Source organism: Myxocyprinus asiaticus, chromosome 17, assembly GCF_019703515.2.
Source record: "Myxocyprinus asiaticus isolate MX2 ecotype Aquarium Trade chromosome 17, UBuf_Myxa_2, whole genome shotgun sequence".
NCBI lineage: Eukaryota > Metazoa > Chordata > Actinopteri > Cypriniformes > Catostomidae > Myxocyprinus > Myxocyprinus asiaticus.
In genome coordinates this window covers 37,157,586-37,176,427 of record NC_059360.1, presented here as the reverse complement: position 1 = coordinate 37,176,427, position 18,842 = coordinate 37,157,586, and the positions used below count along the sequence as shown (strand labels likewise).

The 18,842-nt window shown below is 37.2% G+C and overlaps 1 long non-coding RNA gene and 1 pseudogene across 3 annotated transcripts; one reads left to right on the top strand and one right to left on the bottom strand.

Annotated features, from left to right (window-relative positions):
* LOC127454977 (protein phosphatase 1 regulatory subunit 37-like) overlaps window positions 1-18,842 on the top strand; it is a 34,108-nt pseudogene that overhangs the window by 6,511 nt on the left and 8,755 nt on the right.
* On the bottom strand, window positions 6,900-11,435 carry LOC127454781 (uncharacterized). 3 transcript variants are annotated; one of them, XR_007899602.1, is made up of 5 exons: window positions 11,166-11,435; window positions 10,955-11,070; window positions 10,113-10,281; window positions 9,135-9,298; window positions 6,900-8,749 (listed from the first exon to the last, which is right to left on the bottom strand). It is a non-coding gene; the product is annotated as an uncharacterized LOC127454781 (long non-coding RNA). The 3 variants fall into 3 exon arrangements; XR_007899603.1 differs by lacking the exon at window positions 10,955-11,070 and having other exon boundaries at window positions 6,901-8,749; XR_007899604.1 differs by lacking the exons at window positions 10,113-10,281; window positions 10,955-11,070; window positions 11,166-11,435 and adding an exon at window positions 9,389-9,644 and having other exon boundaries at window positions 6,902-8,749.

Sequence of the window (18,842 nt, the reverse complement as noted above, 5' to 3'; positions counted from 1 at the left end):
TTTCTGCATAAATATGTCATAACTGAAATTGACTCTTTTATTTACCCTTCTTCTTTTATACCCCTCTCTCTCCCTCTCTTTCTTTCTCTCTTTCATGCAGCACATTACTTGTGTTACTGGTATCTTGATCTGTCATTTCTCTTCGCATTACTATTTTTGAACTTGTGAATTATTGTTTTTGTTAAAGCTAAACACCACCAGCAAAAGCCCCAGTGCTGTCAATTCACCTGTGACATTCATCTCTCTATCCGTCATAGTATTTCAACATTATTCATCTTTCCAGCAGCACGTTTTTGGCTTCACCAGTCTGACCTGTTGGAAACGCACTACCATGAATCCTTAAACAAACAGAAAACTGTCCCCCACTCCTACATGAAGTTTAGGCCCGATCTTTTAAATTCATAGACACAACTCTGGGAGGAGACGCTCACCAGCTGTGACAACATAGTAGAAGGTTCAAACATGCATTTTAGCAATCAGATATTTTATTTATCTTTTCTTCAGTTGTGAAACTCAGGCAATTTTTTTGTGCGGTGTTTAAATGTGGAATTGCATACAGTATAAGTCTATTTTTATAAGAAACACTGGAATTTATTTGGCCATAAGAATTTATGTGCAGACATAACTGGTTTTATCTGATCCAGCTTTAAGTAATAATTATTGTAGAAACACAATGACCAAGTGAAACACCTACCCAAAAAAACTCTTTACTTCAGTACTTTCAGTCATATACTGTTTATGAACACTCACTAAACACTTTATTAGGAACACCTGTACACCTACTTATTCATGCTATTATATAATCAGCCAATCATGTGGCAGCAGTGCAATGCATAAAATCGTGCATATATGGGTCAGGAGCTTCAGTTAATGTTCACATCAACAGTCAGAAAGGGGGAAAAATGTGATCTCAGTGATTTTGACCGTGGCATGATTGTTGGTGCCAGAAGGGCTGGTTTGAGTGTTTCTGTAACTGCTGATCTCCTGGGATCTTCAAGCACAACATTCTCTAGCGTTTACTCAGAATGGTGCCAAAAAACAAAACAAAAAACATCCCGTGAACGGCAGTTCTGTGGACAGAAACGCCTTGTTGATGAGAGAGGTCAATGAAGAATTGCCAGGTTCAAGCTGACAGAAAGGCTACAGTAACTCATATAGTCACTCTGTATAATTGTAGTGAGCAGAATAGCATCTCAGAATGCACAACACATCGAACCTTTAAGTGGATGGGCCACAGAAGCAGAAGACCACGTCGGGCATTTTATTAGGACCATAGAGTTCATAATAAAGACTTAAGTGAGTGTATTTTGTGTGTTTTAAGCATATTTTATGTATATTTGGATTTCCTTTGGAGCTCTAGAAAGATAGTAGCCTGTTTCAGTTATCCCTGAAGTGTGAACCAGCCACAACAGTACTTTTTAGAGCCACCACACTTTGATAAGATCAGAACTTTGACGAGCCTGTTAATTGAAATGTACATCCCAATGCTGAAGGGCATTAGTTTGGGATTAAACTGCTGTCCCTTTGATGACTGGAACAGCGGTTATTGATACCAGCTAAAGCGAGATTGAAGCGCAGGTCAGCATGTTCTGGCTTCCTGCGCCCTGTCACGCACTGATGACATCTAACTCCAAGTCTTGTGTCATTATCTGCACATGGCAGAGGGGATTAGAAAAATGGGATTTCTGATCCCCCTTCCTATGGTACAGTTAAGTGATTATTGTAAAAAAAAAATTACAAATGATTATGCTAATGATGAATAAATTATTATCTCCCCAACATGCAGCTCAGAGCAATCTGTCTTCTCCCCGACCATGAAGATAAGAGTTTATGATGGGAAGGGGGCCTTTGCAAAGCGTGTCTAATATAGACGGACTGCTGTGGCCATCAAAGTATTTCTCAGGGCTTTGTTTAAAAGTCATCTGTTCCTGCATAATCACTAGCTCTTTGATTGTCTCCTCCACTGAAGGGAGGGGATGGGATGTGATTTTGTTATGTGCATTAATGTCTAATATGTCTCACTATGAAGGGGCTGAGATTTTGTGTTTTTAGGTGTAGGTTTGGTGTTTATCCAGTTGCAAAAATCTTCACTGCAAAGGTACTTTGACACTCGGTCGACTAAGGGGCGCCCAAAGTGTAAAGAAGGGTATCTCCATTTTGATTGCTTTTCCAGGTGAATGGTTAGATTATTGCTCCTGTGAGCCTCTTGAAGAGATCCTGAAATCAGTGCGATTTGATTTATCAGTCTGCAGGGGGCAGAGCTCGAGGAAAATGTAAGTGTAAGTGTGTGAAGAACATTTACATTTAAAATTCCAAACTCTGTAGACATTATCAAAGAGATATAGGTCAATAGTGTCATTGTACAGCATGTATACACAAAGATGAAGTGTGTAATTTCTGGGCATCACAAGGGACACCAAATGAAATTCCAAAAATAATGCCTGTTTTCAAGCAGGCACAAAAAATTCAACTCGCCCCAAACTCACACCACTCGTTGAGCCAGTGTTGCTATGTTGGGCTGGTTGGGATTCTGAAACAAAAAGAGCAATGGTTTGATAGTGTCATAGAGCCAGTATTACACTTTTCAGGGGACTCAACCTACGAATGGCTTACTTATAAACTTCCTCTCACTTTCAACTGCTTTTATTTTCAGCAAACTTAACGTGTAAATATTTGTATGAACATAAAAAGATTCAGCAACTAAGACATAAACTGAACAAGTTTCACAGACATGTGGCTAACAGAAATGGAATAATGTGACCCTGAACAAAGGGGGGGGGGGCTTCAAAATCAAAAGTAACAGTCAGTATCTGGTGTGGCCACCAGCTGCATTAAGTACTGCAGTGTATCTCCTCCTTATGGACTGCAGATTTGCCAGATCTTGCTGTGAGATGTTACCCCACTCTTCAGCCAAGGCACTTGCAAGTTCCCGGACATTTCTGGGTGAATGGCCCTAGCCCTCACCCTCCGGTCCAACAGGTCCCAGATGTGCTCAATGGGATTGAGATCCGGGCTCTTCACTGGCCATGGCAGAACATTGACATTCCTGTCTTGCAGGAAATCACGCACAGAACAAGCAGTATGGCTGGTGGCATTGTCATGCTGGAGGGTCATGTCAGGATGAGCCTGCAGGAAGGGTACCACATGAGGGAGGAGGATGTCTTCCCTGTAATGCACAGCGTTGAGATTGCCTGCAATGACAACAAGCTCAGTCCGATGATGCTGTGACACACCGCCCCAGACCATGACGGACCCTCCACCTCCAAATCGATCCCGCTCCAGAGTACAGGCCTCGGTGTAATGCTCATAATGTGTAATGCTCATTCCTTCAACAATAAACATGGTCCACCATCACCCCTGGTGAGACAAAACCACGACTCGTCAGTGAAGAGCACTTTTTGCCAGTCCTGTCTGGTCCAGCGAAGGTGGGTTTGTGCCCATAGGCAACGTTGCTGCCGGTGATGTCTGGTAAGGACCTGCCTTTCAACAGGCCTACAAGCCCTCAGTCCAGCCTCTCTCAGCCTATTTCAGACAGTCTGAGCACTGATGGAGGGATGGTGCGTTCCTGGTGTAACTTGGGCAGTTGTTACTGCCATCCTGTTCCTGTCCCGCAGGTGTGATATTCAGATGTACCGATCCTGTGCAGGTGTTGTTACACGTGGTCTGAAACTGCGAGGACAATCAGCTGTCCTTCCTGTCTCCCTGTAGTGCTGTCTTAGGCATCTCACAGTACGGACATTGCAATTTATTGCCCTGGCCACATCTGCAGTCCTCATGTCTCCATGCAGCATGCCTAAGGCACATTCACGCAGATGAGCAGGGACCCTGGGCATCTTTCTTTTGGTGTTTTTCAGAGTCAGTAGAAAGGTCTCTTTAATGTCCTAAGTATTTATAACTGTGACCTTAATTGCCTACTGTCTGTATGCTGACCGTTCAACAGGTGCATGTTCATTAATTGTTTATGGTTGATTGAACAAGCATGGGAAACATTGTTTAAACCCTTTACAATATAGATATGTAAAGTTATTTGGATTTTTACAAAATTATCTTTAATATACAGTGTCCTGAAAAGGGACATTTCTTTTTTTGCTGAGTTTAGTTGACTCTGCAAATGAAACTAGGAGATAGGAGAATATTAAATGACACACTTCACTTTTATATTAAATATGGTATTGTTTAAATGTCACAGTTCTGTTTATTTGTTAATATTGATATATTTTCTGTCACAAGGGAGCATCATCTTTGCTGGATATGCTTTTGTACTATGAGTCTGCTACACACCTTGATGTGTCTTCAAACTCAGGCATGGGGTTCTCAGATTGGTCACTTTCACACCTCCTCAGACAGGTATAGTCTAAATATTTCCACGCTGCATACATAATCCTACGGACCAAAAGTTTGTGGCATATACAGGTGCATCTCAATAAATTAGAATGTCGTGGAAAAGTTCATTTATTTCAGTAATTCAACTCAAATTGTGAAACTCGTGTATTAAATAAATTCAATGCTCACAGACTGAAGTAGTTTAAGTCTTTGGTTCTTTTAATTGTGATGATTTTGGCTCACATTTAACAAAAACCCACCAATTCACTATCTCAAAAAATTAGAATATGGTGACATGCCAATCAGCTAATCAACTCAAAACACCTGCAAAGGTTTCCTGAGCCTTCAAAATGGTCTCTCAGTTTGGTTCACTAGGCTACACAATCATGGGGAAGACTGCTGATCTGACAGTTGTCCAGAAGACAATCATTGACACACTTCACAAGGAGGGTAAGCCACAAACATTCATTGCCAAAGAAGCTGGCTGTTCACAGAGTGCTATATCCAAGCATGTTAACAGAAAGTTGAGTGGAAGGAAAAAGTGTGGAAGAAAAAGATGCACAACCAACCGAGAGAACCGCAGCCTTATGATTGTCAAGCAAAATCGATTCAAGAATTTGGGTGAACTTCACAAGGAATGGACTGAGGCTGGGGTCAAGGCATCAAGAGCCACCACACACAGACATGTCAAGGGATTTGGCTACAGTTGTTGTATTCCTCTTGTTAAGCCACTCCTGAACCACAGACAACGTCAGAGGCGTCTTACCTGGGCGAAGAAGAACTGGACTGTTGCCCAGTGGTCCAAAGTCCTCTTTTCAGAAGAGAGCAAGTTTTGTATTTCATTTGGAAACCAAGATCCTAGAGTCTGGAGGAAGGGTGGAGAAGCTCATAGCCCAAGTTGCTTGAAGTCCAGTGTTAAGTTTCCACAGTCTGTGATGATTTGGGGTGCAATGTCATCTGCTGGTGTTGGTCCATTGTGTTTTTTGAAAACCAAAGTCACTGCACCCGTTTACCAAGAAATTTTGGAGCACTTCATGCTTCCTTCTGCTGACCAGCTTTTTAAAGATGCTGATTTCATTTTCCAGCAGGATTTGGCACCTGCCCACACTGCCAAAAGCACCAAAAGTTGGTTAAATGACCATGGTGTTGGTGTGCTTGACTGGCCGGCAAACTCACCAGACCTGAACCCCATAGAGAATATATGAGGTATTGTCAAGAGGAAAATGAGAAACAAGAGACCAAAAAATGCAGATGAGCTGAAGGCCACTGTCAAAGAAACCTGGGCTTCCATACCACCTCGGCAGTGCCACAAACTGATCACCTCCATGCCACGCCGAATTGAGGCAGTAATTAAAGCAAAAGGAGCCTCTACCAAGTATTGAGTACATATACAGTAAATGAACATACTTTCCAGAAGGCCAACAATTCACTAAAAATGTTTTTTTTATTGGTCTTATGATGTATTCTAATTTTTTGAGATAGTGAATTGGAGGGTTTTTGTTAAATGTGAGCCAAAATCGTCACAATTAAAAGAACCAAAGACTTAAACTACTTCAGTCTGTGTGCATTTAATTTATTTAATACACAAGTTTCACAATTTGAGTTGAATTACTGAAATAAATGAACTTTTCCACGACATTCTAATTTATTGAGATGCACCTGTATAATAATTCAGTTAGAATATTTTATATGCTGCTTTTTTGCTTTTACACTGCCAAAAAATTATTTTTTTTAATCAGTATTTTTGTCTTGCTTTCCCATAAAAAAATAAATAAATCTAAACATCCTTAAATATATAAATTCTTATTTGCTCACCCTCATGTTGTTCCAAACCCATATGACTTTCTTTCTTCTATGAAACACAGAAGGAGATGTTAGGCAGTATATTCAGTCTCAGGCCATATGTTTAGTATGTCACCATTAATTTTGCTGCGTTTACACATCTCATCCACACTAGAACTGTGTTTTCCTCCACCGAAAACAGATACTTTCGAAAACACTCTTCATAACTGTATACTTTGGAAAATGATGATGTTATTAAACTGAAAACAGAGTTTTCAAACTTCAACGGATTACTGTGGACGGGGTCTCAGTCACAATTCACTTTCATTTAATCTTTTTTTTTTCATTAAATACACCCTTTTTACAGTCTGTGATGACACGTTTCCGCCTTATTTGGCAGCGTAAATATGTTACGCTAAATACCAATGTCCCCTAGCTTTTTCTTGTTTACTCAGCTTTTTTAAATAACAGTTATACTGACTGAAAAAAGCTGTCAGTGATACAAAAAATATTTTGTTGAGGTAACTTAAGATTGTTAGTTTTCTTGAGCAGTACAACTATTCTATAAAAAAAAAATATATATTTTGTTGAGGTAACTTACGATTTTTAGTTTTCTTGAGAGGTGCAACTATGCCATAGCATAACTTTTTAAGTTGAGCCAATTCAGATTTATTTTTGTTTAGAAAATCATTTCTGAAGTTGAGTGCACAAAAAATGCTATTGGAAATTGGTACCAAGTAATATTATGTTTAAATTGTATACTACAATAACATTGCCCTAGTCAAAAACTGGAAAAAAAAAATTAGACAAATTTAATAAAACATTATTTATTTCATAAACCAGTTTGAGACAATGTTTACAAAACATTATTTCACAAACCTGTTAAAGGCAGGATGATCAGGATTTCTCTTAAAGGAATTGTTCACCCAAAAATTATAATTCTCTCATCATTTACTCCCTTATGACATCTCAAACTTGTATGACTTTCTTTCTTCTGCAGGACTCACACAAAGATAGTTTCATAGATTTAAGATATTTAAATCCATTCAATACAAGTCAGTGGTGTTCAAAACTTTCAAGATCCAAAATGTATATAATGGTAATCCATAAGACTCCAGTGGTTTAATCCATGTCTTCTGAAGTGATACGAATGGTTTTGGGTGAGAAACAGACAAAAATTTAAAAGAATAATTCACAATAAACCTTGATATCCAATCTTATTGCTTCAGAATACATGGATTAAACCACTCAAGTGTTGAATCCCTTTGACTTTCACTGTATCGATATAAATACATCAGACATCTATGAAAATATCTTTGTGTTCCACAAAAAAAAAAAAAAAAAAAAGTTTTTTTTTAAATCATACAAGTTTGAGACAGCATAAGGGTGAGTATATGATGAGAAAATAATATTATTTGGTGCCACAAACCTATCAATTTGATTCAAAAGACATTCATTGATTGACTGGAGTCATGTGGATTACTTTTATGCTGCCTAAATATGCCTTTTGGACCATCAAAGAGCCAGCAGCCTGATGGCACCCATTCACTTGTATTGTATGAACAAAAAGAGCTGAAATGTGCTTAAAAAATCTAGATTTTGGTTCTGCTGAAGAAGGAAAGACATACAAATCTGGGATGGTTTAAAGGTGAGTAAATCATAAGAGAATTTTAATTTTTGGGTGAACTAATCCTTTAAGACTACGCTATTTAAATAAAACATCACAGTTAAAACGGCTTCATAAAACACTGCCACAAATGATTATAAAACATTGTTTGACAGAACAGCAGCATGTAGGAGGAACACAAATCAGTGTTTCCCTTTCAAAATTATAAGGATGGTCTATAAAAAATATAGGTGCTCCCATCCGTGATTATGTATGACTGAACAATAGTACTGTATCTCTAAAAGTAAGGGACTGAACTATGTTGGTGCACTTTTCTCCCTGTCCCACAAAGATGTTGTCTCATATGCGCATAGAGAAGTCTAAAGAGTACTATGAAAGCCATGGGAAAGTCAGATAGGTCCTCCATGAACACAGTTACCTCCAGAATGATGCCAAATTTTAGACATGTCTGCTTCGCTGCCTGTGAGAGGTCATCCTCCATCACTTCAAGATGTTCAGTTTCCATCCTCTGGTTTAGGTCTCTTCTAAATTTGTTTCCTAAGAATTATATTTAATGAGAAATGATTGTGCATGGTAAATGTAAAATCAAAACTCAAATACACTCATGCAAACAAAACATGGCCTGACATTGTGTGCTTACCTGAAGCTTACCCATCTTAATCACTCAAGGAAAATAGCCACATGGAAACCAAATCAGTGCACTTACTAAATAGAACTGCACATTTGTTAAAAGAATGGTGATCAATGAAAAATTGGCATGAACTTTCAAACATGTAAACGCATTTTGTAGACAAAAAGAAGAAATATTACAAAAATATATAGAAGAGCTCAATGTCTTTCAATAAACTAACTGAGTTTGAGTTTGTAGATATTTATAGGTTTCCTAAATAGCAAGCATTAAAGGGCTTTCAAAATAAAGTTAAAAACTCACCAGACAGGTGTTTGATATTGCTTCACGGTCCCTGAGGTACAAGGGGAGTCCCTGTAGAACTGTAGTGAATCTTTGAGATAGGATATCTGTTGTGTGTAGAAGAAGAAAATAAATCATTTCAATCATCATTGACTTCTATATGATTCCTCACAAATCATAACAAAGTCTCATTAGGCATAGGCAAAAGGTCAGAAATTAAGGACGGCTCAGGGCAAAAATGCCACCAAAGGTGACAAAAAATTACTACAAAATTCAAAATGTGGAATGAATGAATTCCTTTGCTTATTTGTAACATCTAATGTAGTTAATATTTTATTCAAGGCAGTCATACATATTATAGCATAAAATATTGATGTTGAGATTATGTTGATTTCATTTTATGGGTAAGAGGTAATATATTCTCAAACAACTTATTCAAAAGATTTACAGATACAACTCATTCTATTGTATTCATAAGTTTAGGAACCATACCTGCTCATCAAGTTTGTCCCGGATAAGTTTTATCTCATCAACAGTACAAGGTCTGTACTCTTTGCATGATACATTTTGATGAGGGAGTTGCTATGTTCATTAAGAGATGTCATAAAGGCTGTTTTGAGGTCCACACATGTAATTCTTTTGAACTCAGCACAGACCTGAGGGAGTGAAAGAGAAATTAAGCCTATAAACTTACAAGCCTCTAAACAATCAAGACAAATAATGTATAGACGATTCATATAGCTTACTTGCTCCTCCAAAAAGAGGCCAGTTCACCTTTCTTTGACAACAGAGACCAAGGGCTGCTCATTGACTATTTATTTTCTCCTGAGAGAGAAATTTTTGTGTGTGTGTGTGTGTGTGTGTTCAATATAGAGCTGTTCAGCCGTGACGTCAATTTGTAGGCAAACCCGAAAGTCTAATTCTCCATGGGTTCCCTCTGGATTTTCCTATGGGTTTTTATAATGGGGTTTTTAAACTAGTGTAAAATAAGCTCTGTGGTAAACATTACTTAACAATACATGGACGTTTTTATTTTACTACATAAATTACACACCGTCATACCTTAAACGTGAATTTTGAAGCCACCATGTGTTAAAAAAAAAAAAAAAGTGTGTAATTCAATACGACTTCAAAATTCACATTTGAGGTATGGCGGTGTGTAATTTATGTTGTAGAAAAAAACCTCCACGTTTCATCAAGTAATGTTTACCACAGACCTTATATTACTTATAAGTTCAAAAATTATAAAAAACCCATAGGAAAATACAAAGGAAACCCATGGCGAATTCACTTCGAGGTTTTTTGGCCTACAAGCTGAACAACTCTATTGTCAAACTCACGTTCCTTTTTTTTTTTTACTTCAAGCTCAGTCTGGTCCCTTTCATGCTCCAGTGCAGCAACATCCACACCAACAGAATGGTCTGGAAGAAAATTGATTGTGAGCCCTATGCAGATGAGTTTTCAATGCACCTGGTGTATGAAAAGTGCAGACACACTCAGGGTACAGACACGGCAGTGGTACACGTCGGCCTGGGTGCCAGAGCTTGAGCCTGTAGTGTCACAGCAGCTGATTTTCACTGGGGCAGCTGTATTTTCAGTACCTACAGTACACTGTATGAAAAATGCTCTCAAGGTAGATCTGTAGGTGAAAATACACAAATGTGAATGGTCAGGTTAATCAAAGGCCAACAATTTATTAACAATAAAACAGACAATGACTTTCATTCCTAAATTTAAAAGAAAAACTGATGCACAGTTACAAAATGCCCCAATATTATCATTGATCCTAATCTCCTCAGCCCTTTCAAATAAAGCAATCCAACAATGGCTGGGTAATTCATCAAAATTCAACATTTTATATCCACTTATGTTTTAACTAATTAACATTTAATACTTGGCAATCAGTAGGCCACACTGTCGACCAACTTCTCTTATACTGCACTATTTTTCGAGATCCCAATTATGATCATAAAAAGGACAAAGAAAGCATTTTTTAAACAGCTAACACATAAATTCATGGCGAACAAAGAAAGCACTCAGTACAGTATATATATAGAGATCCATGCAGTCTGGCTTATGATGCAACACAAGACAAGATAAGACAAATACCGCAATAAAATATGTTTACCCCAGAACATTGAAGCTCGATTTAAACATTGAGTAATGTAGATAACTTATAAAATAATGCAATGGTGTCTGTAGTTTTCTAAATAACCAGCATATTAAGAAAAAGTGTCACTTAAAGAAAGAGCAATGCACTTTCCACCCAGTGGGCAGTGGTGGCTCAGCCGTTAAGGCTCTGGGTTACTGACCAGAAGATTGGGGGTCCAAGCCCCAGCACCACCAAGATGCCAGTGTTGGGCCCTTGAACAAGGCCCTTGACCCTATCTGCTCCAGGGGTGCTGTATCATGGCTGACCCCAGCTTAACTGGGATATGTGAAAAAAGAATTTCACTGTATATATTCAAAATGTATAATGTGTGACAAAATATAAAGGCTTCTTCAATGATTGAGCACACTCACCATAAATATTCCTCTGGATTCTTTTTAACGTGCTGTCTCTCTTCTTTGCTGAAAACCTCCAGTTCTTTATCCCGCTTTAAAACTTTCAAGTTAAGGTTGAACTCAGTCCAGACTCCAAACTGGGGGCGTGGTTTAGTGTGAGAGAAAATTATGTCCTTGCTCACTGGAATATAAAATTATGCTGATAATGTATTTTTTTTATTTATTTTTTTATGCATGATTTAGTTAAATATAACAATTAAATTCTCTTGCGCAGCAGCTCTGTTCTGTTTGTACTTTGAACTGATGAAAGTTCATTCAGAGGCTGGTAATGCAACTTCACAGTAAAGGTCTTCCTGCAGATTTGCGCCAAAATAAAAGTTTGATGGTTTAACTGGACCCCGTAGCAATGCTGTGTTCAAGTTAAGAAATTATCAGGCCTACTGAAATATTACTTTTATAATAATCATCATCATCATCATCATCATATTGTTGTTGTTATTATTATTATTATTATTATACAATTGTAATATTTTTCAATTGTATAACAATTATAAAGCAATTAACAATTTCAGCAAATGCTGAATTCTGTTGGAAATGTGTTATGCACAGTAGGCATGTTTTTAAAGTCTAAAAATCCCCAAACAACACAGAGTTTATCTTCATTGTCCTGGTAAATAAGTGGTTAGATTGGTGGTGTGGTGGGGGGTAGAGAGAGCGGTAGATCACCCCCCACCACACCACCAACCCCCGTACACACACCCCCCCCCCCGCGACGGAAAGTCGTGGAAATGTAATAGTGGAATTTTTCTTTTGCTGTTGGGGCAAATGGGTAAGAACAAATAATATTATCAATACAATAGTTTACTTCTGTGTTCCAAAATTCCCGAATTGTACAAATGGTCTATAAAATTGAATGGTGCCTGAGGCTAAAATTCTGCCTAATCTATCTTTTTCCTGAACACGGAAGTGTACCATGGTTCACCTGTTTTCAATTTCCAGTCTACAGACCGTTGAGTTGTTTTGACAGCCAAACTCTGCACAAGGTGATTGTGAAATTCATTTTTACTCCAAATAACACTTAAATGGTTGTTGTTGTCCATCTGGATTGCTCGTTTCGGTTAGTTTTACATCTCGTCTAGAGCCCAGAAACAGAATACAGGCAATTGACCTTTTTCACAGACTGTGATGATGCGTTTCCGCCTTATTTAGCAGCATAAATCCAGCACTTTTTTATATTATATTTTTTTAAAATATTGAGTGTAAATGTATAACATTATGCTTTGTGTTATATCCCCTGAAATGTATTTAAAAAATTAATTACCACAGCTGCGAGGGGGTTTCAATTACATCTGCTGAGAGAGTGACAGTAAATTTGCAATTTTCTCCCATCTGACTGTCTTAATCCACCGCTCTCTATTTTCTTCTTCTTCTGGAAAGTCATTCAGATGTAATAATGGATTTTTTCTTTTGCTCTTGGAGCAAATGGGTAAGTGAAAATAATATTTGCTGTGATCTCCCATTCACTCCCATTCATCACCGTCAAAGTTTACCCTGAAAACTTTTACTTCCGCATTCCAAAACCCAGAGTGTGAAAAAGGTCTTTTAGAATCATCATGGCACCTCCCAGTGGTTGCTCAGGAAAACTGTGGATAGTATCTAATATCTGTTAGAACAACATGAGGGTAAGTAAATGATGACAGAATTTAAATTTTTGGCTGAACTTTATTTTATTTTTTTTCAGAGCATATATGAGTTAATTTTACTTACACTATTGGCAATTAGACTTTTTTCAAAGCATAAATCGAACAAAACTTATTTATCTTGTACAAGTTTTGCTTTTCAAGTAAATGTATATTTTGTAAGGATACTTTAAGGATACAGATAAAAATACTGATTAAGAAAATAATCATTTTGCAGTGTATTACTTTCTATTAGTAAATTTTCCTAGAGTATGGTCTTCTGTGTAATACTGTATTGATATTCAGATTGCATTTGGAAGCAATGAATTATCATGCATCAAAGATGAAAATGTCTGCACTGCTGAAATGTGTTATATTCACACTTTGATTTTAATGGCTATCATTAAAGTCCTCATAAAACTCCGGACAATATATGTTCATTTAGATGAAAGACAGCATCACCTCATGGTGACGAGAACTTCAATGGTAAAACCAAAGGCATGCTCTCAGGCAGTATTATATGAGATCAATGGAAATATCCCAAGAAAGGTAAAGGAAAAAAATAAAAATAATCTGGACACTTTTGAAGTGGTGGACTAAAGGATGAAACTCAGGAATGGCCCGCAGATCTTCAGGAATCTCCCGTCAGAATTGTTTTCCAGTTTTGACGTTTCCACTTCTTTAGATAGGATGGTTTTTGATGAGAGAGGGTGAGACAGAGAGGCCAGTCCGTAGCAAGGGCAGAATAAGGCCTCTGAGTCTTTCTCCCTCTCCCTCTCTCTCTCTCTCTCTCTCTCTCTCTCTCTCTCTCTCTCTCTCTATCTCTCTCTCTCTTTCTTTCTGATGGCTTGCTGTCTGGTCTCTTCAGAGTGGATGCCTTTGGAGACTGGATGCTTGTAACATGCCGATGGTGGACTATGCCGCGCAGGCCTTGTCAAAAACCCTTCTCACCAGCAGGCTGACAGTGCTACACCTTGAAAACACCTGCCTGAGCGGCAAACCTCTCTTCACACTTGGTATGCCCAGCACACAGTTTGCACACTTGAGGTGCATAAAGAAGTTTTGGGTGCTCACAGCTATAGAATATGATGTGATATGCAAATCTTAAGTCATAGATGCATTGTGGGAAATGGGGTCAACTGCATTACTTGGCCTTACTTCTTATTTGTTACCAATAAATTTAAATAAATAGTTCATTGAAAAATGAAAATTCTGTCATCATTAACTCACCATCATGTTGTGCCAAACTTATATTTCAAAAACAGAAATTTTGAAGAATGTACTGCTAGCTCTTTTTCATACAATGACAATTGGGGACCGCAGCTTTCAAGGTTCAAAAAGGATGCAAAAGGACCATAAAATTGGTTAGACTCATGTGCTAATGTATACTTGAAGTCTTCTGAAGTCAAAGCTATCATATGATTTCAGAAGATGATTTGGAATATATGGCATATGGACCACTCTTTATATCCCTCATTCAGGAGGGCCAGATATTTGTATTGTTAGTCTAGCTAGTGTTGTGCAAAATTTGCCACTGCATAAGTACTTTTACTGCAGGCAGAGTTTGGAAACCTGTAAAGTCTGTATCATGACAGCACCACATACTGTTCCAAAGGGCATATTATTTGCAAAAATCACACTTTATCTTAATTTTTTTACAATGCAGAATGTGCTAATCAGTCCAAGGGTTGTTTCACTTGGTGTAATCAAAATACTGCAATATGCCAGTCTTAACGTGCAAAGAGTATGCGTTTGATATAAGTGTTCTCCATGAGTGGCCTAGGCCAGCAGGAACAGATGATGCAGGACAAGGGAAGGAGTGGCAGATTTTGGCCCAGTGACCCTAACAGCCAGACTGGGCTTGGATTAGATGTCCTAATCTTCTGCCTGTCACTTTACACATTGCTGCACCGATCCGTTCAGGGTATTTCGGCCAGCACAAGTCTCTCCTACAACACTGCAGAGGTAAAAGCTATAGCCATGGCTTTTTCAAAGATGTGTCAGTCCTTCAAAACTGCAAAGAAGACTGTCATTAAAACATTTTAGATTTCAAGGATGTAACCAAATATGTATTACTTGGAGTGACCAAATACTAAATTTTAAGAATCGGTCATTGGAAAAACCCATATTATTTATTAATAATATGTAATTAGTTACCTTTTGTTTAGAAGTACCTCATTAGAGTGAATTCAGCCACTGCTGTGTCATCCGACTAATATCTAAGATGGCTGTATCTGTAAATAACTGAGAAACAGAGAGAGCGAAAGAGAGAGAGAGAGAGAGAGAGAGAGAGAGAGAGAAAACGAGAGAGATGCTGTAAACATAGGCCATTAACATAGCCCAAGTGAAATTACCTTAAATGAGACGGAGGAATGGAGTGGCACATACATGTGTCTTTGTAGCTCTGTCTCTTTAAGCAGTATGTGGATCCATTTAATATTTTGGGGCCACTCGGCCACCCACTCTCATTCTTCCCAGCGGGACACCCAGCTGCTGATCATTGCTATCGATCGTTGGGGCCCTGATTGCGGGACTCGCTGGCTCGCACAGTGGAGTACCTCCGATCAATTCAACAATCCCCCTATTTGGTTCCTACTGTGTATGATGACGATGTTGGCATTCCACATGCAACCGAAAGGGTCTGATCAAATCTGCCGCATTGATTTGGAAAGACAACTCTGTGAGGCCACAGACAAAAAGCCCATGAAAGCTTCTCTGGCCCTAAAAGATACATGTAATCATGCTGACGATTATAATGATGACCATGATAATCACAGTGATGTAAATAAAAAAGATAATGGAGTTAGTCCTCCAAAGCCTCACCGTTTTCAATAAGCCTTTGTTGTGATTTGGAAGAACTGCAGTGGGCATTCACGGAAAACCCTTATGTTTAACTTTCTGCCTTTTTCTTCAGATTATTTTTTCTTGTCTCACTTTGGCCAAGTTCTTTGGCACAACTATCTCAGACAAAGACAAAACAATGTTTATTGAATATTTTTCTAATTTATTGCCCTATAGTTGGTGCTCTGAAAAGGAATGCTGCTTTGCAGGAGCTTTACATCTCAGTGGCTACCAGGACTCCATGCAATTGGATGACCTCCTCAAATACAACAACACTCTTAAGACCTTGGACCTAAGCAACAATATCATATCTGACTCAGGTATGTCCATGATGTCTGTTTCTTTGAGAACACATTGTGCACTACCCAATACCATGGTTGAATGAGGTTTTTGTGGTTAAGATGCACAATTTGTTTCAGCTTTTGTGTAGTCATCTCTTTCTGTTCCACAGGTCTGGAAGAGATTTGTGATGCTTTGAGCTTCCAAAAGGCTGGTTTGAGATCGCTGATACTGAGTAACACTCACATCACTCATCTTGGCTTGATCCATCTACATAATGTTCTGGATAGATGTCCTCTCAGGCAAGATAATAGAGATATAAAATAATTTTAACCATTGCAACACCACATCTAGACTTGTGATAAAAAATAAAATAAAAAAAGCGAAAGAGAAAGTTCACCCAAAGTATAGTTCACCTAAAATGGAAAATTCTGCCATTATTCACTTCCCCTCATGATGCTCCAAATCCATATGATTTATTTATTTTTTATTTTTTTATGAATATCTTGATACATTTTTCATGTAATGAAACTTAATGAAGACTAGGGCTGTCAATCTCAAATGGTCCATATGACATATATGCTATATTCTAAGCCATCTGAAGCCATAAGATAGCTTTGGATGAAAAACAGGCTGAAATTTAAAGGGTTAGTTCACCCAAAAATAAAAATTCTCTCATCAATTAGTCACCCTCATGAGCTGAGATATTCTTCTAAAAATCTTTGTTAGTGTTCAGCAGAAGAGAGAAAGTCATACACATCCGGGATGGCATGGGGGTGAGTAAATGATGAGAGAATTTTCATTTTTGGGTGAACTATCCCTTTAAGTCGTTATTCAGTGAAAGTCTTGACATATTGCTTGGTACATTCATGATAGTTCATAAGAGAAGAAGAAGTGTCTGATTTGTGAACAAATCACTCTTTTGAGTTGGATCTTTTCAATAAATTGGTTGATTCAATTCACAAATCCAATCTAAATGATTTGTTCATGAACCAGACTGATCTGTTTCTCTGACCCAGTCGCAGTTCACAGCTTACTGGAGGAGAAGATTATCACTGAATTACAATTTTTTTTCTTTTTTTTTTTTCTTTTTTTCTATCCTTCAAAAGACTTGGAATATAACAAATACTGTATAATCATATGAACCACTTTTATGGTGCTTTATAGCTTGTTTTTGTCATTTTAGAGCTTGACAGCCCTAGTCCACATTCCCTTTCATTAAATGGAAAAGAGTGCCCAGGATATTCTACATCATTTTTGTGTTCTATGAAAGACAGAATTTTATTGGTTTGGAACGACATAAAGGTGAGTAAACGATGACATAATATATATATATTTTTTAAGTGAACTATTCTTTTAAATCTTTTAAACATCTGGAGCACATACTTCATAATTCTCACAACTGCCTCTCACACTGTGTTTTCTTTTACCAAAAACTGTGGGTCGCACATTACATTAAACACAATGACTTTCATTCAGTAAGTTACTATGTTTTTCAGTTATTTATTAATTTCTATTTTATCTGAGTGTGGTTTTGATTAAAGATGAACAGTTACACTGCACGTGGCCCCTGCTTGGATTTGGAGAGGAAACACACAACCCATCAACACAACAGCTACTGGAAATATCTTTTTTTTTTTTTTTTAATTTTATTTATTTATTTATTTTTATTTTTTTGACACACTGAGAGAAAAAAGACGAGAACAAAAGGAAATGGCTTGTTTCATCCTCACTGGAAAGCTCATCTCTGATCCTTAATAATATCTATTCCTCTTCAGCAGCTCTGATTGTCAGAATAAACTGTACCTTTCTGTCATCTGAATTGCGATTCGAATCAAAAGCTACAAATTAAAGGCCTGCTTTCTCTTCTCTCGGCCTTTGGCGTGTTCACAGAGAATTCATCCAGGCCAAAAATAAAGGCTGCTCATTCCATTTTGCCTGTACTAAATGGGAACAGTTTGATTAAATAATAGATATGTGTTTAAAGGGCTTTTTCATGTGGTCTGTCATTAAGAAGGATAAGTAGACATCCATTCGGCCATAATTAATATAATTAGTCCAATGGCTGGTCGTGTCGAATATGACACAGGAAGGGTTGTTATTAACCTTTCTTTCTTTTTTTTTTCTTTTTTTTCCCTGGGATGTCTTTTAAGGCAGAAGAGGAGAGAAAGAGAATAAATGGGTTCTTTGGGCAGACACAGAACTCTCTGATGTCAGCAGAACATAATTAAATCACAATGTTATCCAAATTTTTGTGTCAATCATTGTGAGACCAATGGAAATCGGATGACCAAACATTTCAAGCTTTTAGAATGATTGAACTTCAGTTAACTCACAATATTTATCATGTTAACAATACTTTTCCATTGTAACAGTGATTGTTTATTTTAAAAAAGTCAATGTGGGTTTTTGTTTATTTATTTATTTATTGCTTTGTTCCTTTTAAGTTGATATTATTAATATGTTTATGCTCTAATATAATTATACTATTAAGTTTATTTATTTATTTACTGGCTTTTGTTTGTTTGAAATTAATACTGTTAGTATGTTTATACTTTTATATAATTATTTTAATGTGTTTGTTTATTTATTTGTTTATGTTCCATTGATGTTGATATTATTAGTATGTTTATACTCTAATATAATTATATTATTAAGTTTGTTTATTTATGCATTTTGTTCCTTTGAAGTTGAAAATATTAGTGTGTTTATTCTCTAATATAATTATATTATTATGTTTATTTTTTGTGGTTGTTTATGTGTTTATTATTATTATTATTATTATTATTTATTATTATTTTTTGAAGGTGATATTATTAGGATGTTTATAATGTAATATAATTATGTAATTAAGTTTATGTATTTCTTTGTTTATGACTTTTGTTCCTTGAAGTTG